This window comes from Oratosquilla oratoria, chromosome 37 (assembly GCF_046742065.1).
Source record: "Oratosquilla oratoria isolate Oo_2021 chromosome 37, ASM4674206v1, whole genome shotgun sequence".
In the NCBI taxonomy this organism is placed as follows: domain Eukaryota; kingdom Metazoa; phylum Arthropoda; class Malacostraca; order Stomatopoda; family Squillidae; genus Oratosquilla; species Oratosquilla oratoria.
In genome coordinates this window covers 27,816,314-27,821,259 of record NC_134813.1, presented here as the reverse complement: position 1 = coordinate 27,821,259, position 4,946 = coordinate 27,816,314, and positions in this window count along the sequence as shown.

The window sequence follows — 4,946 nt, the reverse complement described above, 5'->3', positions numbered from 1 at the left end:
TCCCGCTAGGTGTCGCACCGACTCTGAACACGAGTGCCACTTACTATGAAATCTAATTTCATGTAATCGAAAAATACATTGTCCTATAACATTTGGAAATAGAAATACTAAATGTTGTTGAGATAAAGCAAACGAGAATAACGAACAAAAAAAATAAAATGCATTGTATATAATCTTTGTTGTCTCACATCCTTTCTGATAAAGTAAAATGCAGGATACTTTCGAAGAATTACTTTTATGACAAGAAATATGAAATTTTTGTCAAAGTTGTGAAGAGTGTTGTTGTTCAACAAGTTGGTAAGGGAAACACGATGAAGAATCGTCACAGTTTATTTCACGGTACAAGGACGATATTATGTCACACGCACACTGACCCACTCGTACCCTCTCAACGGCTCGCCTTAGAATGACTAAAACGCGTCACCAACATGGAATGGCGTGTCGCGAGAGTTCTATTCATCCCATTTTTCTAATCAATTCCTTGTACACAGAATTTTACATACATCCAAATTTCAGTTATACAATAATTTAATTTGAATAATTTAATAATCTATATCCCATTCATTCAACTTCCGCATTACAAAAATTAAAATTATAATTAATCACGTAAACAGAAATGGCAATTTATGTCCTGGAATCATCCATTACACGTACGCACACACACACATACAACGACGCATCACTTTTAAGTTCTAAATCTATACATGATACTAACAGATTTTATAATACAATAATGCTCGGCCAGCTATCTGTCGCTGACCCCAGCGAATTACAGTGTAACTTACATGATAGGTACATATTGAATTTGAATTGGAGAATATATGAGGTATTTTTCAGTATAATCAACATGCAGGCATAAGGAACGTTATATATAGACAAACATCATATGATATCAAAGATTGGAAAGGACGGTAGTGGAGAACATTTTGGCAGCTATAAGGTTTGAAAGTTCAAGAAGTATGACGGCTGCGAAGATTATATGGGTGTGAGACAGGGGGTGTTGGATGGGGAAGGGAAGGAGGAAGGGCGTCTGTGGGAGTCGGAGATTCATTTTCACAGTCTACACTTCGAGAGAAAAGCTTAAGAGTGTCCAGGTGCATGATGGATTCTGTGTCTGAATGTAAATGTTTTACTTTGACTTTGTAGGTTCTAGTGCGAGGACACAGAAGGGACCAAGGAATTTTGGTGAAAGCTTGGTTCTGGACATAGACGATGTCGCTTATTGCAATATTAGATTCTCTCGCATCTTTATTGTGAAAACGGGCCCTCTCGTCTTTGGCGAGAGAAAGAGACTGAGTAATTTTCTCCAAGAGAGAGCTGAAATTTAAAAGTGAAACCTTTACAAAATCATCAATGTTGTAAATGGGACCTATATCTGAAGAAAGAAGGTCATATGACAAAGATGACAAAGTGAGGCGACTCTGATATGGACCTATTGATGGCACTGTTGAGGCAAGACTGAATCATAGGGACATGGTGATCCCATGAGAGAAGAAGGTTGGAAGCGAGGTGTCGGAGAAAAGTGAGAATCTTCATCTGCTTTGGCGTTCGATAAGGCCATTTGAACTGGGGTGGTAGGCAACAATATTACATTTATTTATCTAAAAGGATTTGCAAATATTGGAAAGAATCTCTTAGTTGAATTCCGTGCCATTGTCAGAGAGAAGAATTTTGGGAGTAGTGAAGGAGGTAAATAACTTTGTCAATGAATGTCTTTGCAATTGTTGTCGCAGTCTTGTCGGGAATAGGTTCAAGGATACAAAATCTGGGAAAATGGTCCATACACACAAATAGGTACTGATTTCCACTAGAAGTGAGTGGTAACTTGAGAAGGTCAATGGCAACCATATCAAAGGGTTTGCTAGGGATTGGGTATTTCAAAATAGGAACTTTACTTTGAATATGACCTTTATGGCTAGCACAAGAATGACAGACGTCGATGTAGGTATGGATATCTTTTCTCATTGTCATCCAAAAGTACATAAGTCTGGCCTGTGTTAAGCAGTGTTCTTTTCCAGGATGTGCAGCAAGTGGCGAATCATGTAAAATGAACAGAACTTCAGGTACTAAGTCAGAAGGAAGTACGAGTTGTTGTACAAGTCTGTTTGGTTCATGCTTGTAGGAAAGTGTGGTTTCGTGGTAAAGAACGTCATCGACGAGTCTGAAGTGTTCCAAGGAGGTAGGGAAGTCTGTAAGATCTGATGTATCTCCTGACTCGAGAGAAAATATCACACGTTTCCACATTGGGTCGGATCTTTGAGCTGCATGAATACGCGCATGAGTAAGAGTGACTGACTGAGGGAGGGAAGTGATAACAGCAACATTTCTAGAGAGTGCGCCTGCAACATTGTTTGCTGATCCGCGCACATATGAGAAGGTGGGATTGAATTCTTGAATGGTCAAGAACCAGCGGGCAAATTTCCCGGACAAGTTCTTGTCTTTGAAAAGTTGAAGAAGCGCCTGGTGGTCTGTATGGACTGTAATAGGATAGCCTAGTATTATTTCCTTAAAATATCGAAGGGCATATACGACTGCAAGGGCTTCAATTTCCGTGACAGAATAGTTACGTTCAGCTTTGTTAAGGAGTCTGCTGGCAAAGGCAATAGGGCGATGGTGTGAGTGTTGTTCTTGCATAAGGACAGCACCAAGAACTTGGAAAGAGGCATCGGTGTAGAGAGTAAAAGGTAAGTCATAGTTAGGAAAAGCTAAGACAAGGGCAGTGGTAAGGGCATTCTTTAAGTCTGCAAAAGCTTGTTCCTGGGCAGACGACCAGTAGAAAGGAACATCTTTCTTTAGCAGTGAGGTAAGAGGAGCTGCAATTTTAGAATAATTGCGGATGTACCTTTGGTAATATCCTGAAAGTCCAAGAAAGGAGCGAAGATTCTCAATGTCCGTGGGACGAGGGAAGGCAGCTACAGCTTTGAAATATCAGGAACAGTAAGAATGCCATTTGAAGTTAGGACATGTTCAAGAAAACGAATTTCTTTCATAAGAAAGGAACATTTGCTTAACTTGAGTTTGAGGTTGGCATCAGCAAGACGAGAAAAGACTTGTTGAAGGGTTTAAATGTGTTCGTGGATTGATTTAGAAGCAATTATGATGTCTTCCAAATACATAAAGACATTATCACCAAGTAAGCCATCAAGAACAGTATGCATATGTCTTGTGAAAACAGAAGGAGCAGAAGATAGACCCATAGCTAAGCGTTTGAATTGAAAATGACCAGAAGGGGTAGAGAAGGCTGTTAGGGGTCGGCTTTCCGGAGCAAGAGGAATCTGGAAATAGCCTGACATTAGGTCTAAAGTTGAAAAGACAGTGTTATTCTGACCAACAGAATGGAGGATTTCTTGCAATACAGGAATGGGTGTCCTTTCGGGAACAGTGATCTTGTTGAGCTCTCTAAAATCAACAACAGGGCGGAAGGTACCATCTGGTTTTGGGACAACAAATAAGGGAAAGTTCCATTCCGAAATGGAGGATTCAATAACATCCTGGGCAAGCATGTCTGCAATGAGCTTGTCCACAATCTTACGTTTACTGTGTGGCAGTCTATAAGCCGGAATGTAGCAAGGTTTGGAGCCATCACGAAGGGGAATGTGGTGGTGAATGAGGTCAGTAGAACCTAGGGATTCACCTGGCAAGGCAATGACATGACGAAAGGCATTGCATAAGGAAACTAAATCCTGTTGAGCATCGGGGAAGTCAAGGGAGTTGAAGTGAGATGCTTCAATAGGAACCTGTGCATGAGGCACATCGGAGTTAATGGTACAAACTGGCAAGGAAGAATTGTGGTCATCGATGACTTTTACTCCTGAAGGATACACTAGAAAATCACATAAGTTTGTACCAAGGTTGAGGTGGAAGGAAACATTAGTGTAATTGGTAATTAGAAAAGAAGTATGTCCTTTCTTGGAGGTAGTGCATACGGCTGACGTCAGTGATATGCCTTTGACACGTGTGGATTCTGGCATACAGAGAACATCGCATTCCGGAACTCGGAAAATGCGAAGCTGCACTTTGCAATACTCATGTGGTGGAAGAGTCACGGTTCTTGTTAACACTGCATGAGTAGTACAACATATTGTGGAAAGCATTTCGGAAACAGGGGAGGAGGTAATTACCCATTCATCCAAGGAAGAGAAGACCTGGTTTTCTGTTGGAGAGAATTCTGGAGAAGGGGGGGAACATTTGGTATTCCGTTTCCTAGATTTAGACATGCGAGAAGAACGCATTCACTTCGTACGAGTGGAAACTTTGAGCAAGGCAGGTTCACTGGAAGGAGGGAGTGAATTCTGAAGAAAAGGTTCAGACGATGGCTGTACAGTGTACTGGGAAGTGGGAGCTAGAGGAGGCAGGGAGGAAGTACTCCCCGTTGGAGTCGCCTGAATCTGGTTAGGGGGGCAGAAGGAGGAACAGCAATAGTGGGGAGGGGGGTTTCGCAGAACTGGGAAGTGCAGAAGATGGTGGAGATGTAGTCGCCAAAGGTAGGGCAGGAATGAAATGACAACATAAGCAATGCCATGACAATGGGGGAGAGACGCTAGTTCCATATTGCTGCATAGTGCTTAGACCCAGAAGCACATCTGCAGGAAACTGCACGTCAGCCACATACAGAGGAACTTGAATCTCTTGACTTTGAGGATGGAGATTTATAGGAAGATGGATCTTACCTAAAACTGGAAATGGAACACCATCTACGTTAGTAAGTTGTAAGTCGGGAGGTTCCAAGAATGTAACACGTTTATATAAAAGGCGGAGTTTGTGGAAGGTGGAAGAAGATATAATATTTACAGGGGATCCAGTATCTATGAAGAGAGATATAGGAATGTTATGTACAGTAGCAGGAATAGAAAGAACATATGACCAATTATTAGAGTTAGAAAGAGTACAAATGGGAAGGGACATGGGGGTAGGTGGTGTGGATGGGATATGCATGCTAGGAGGAG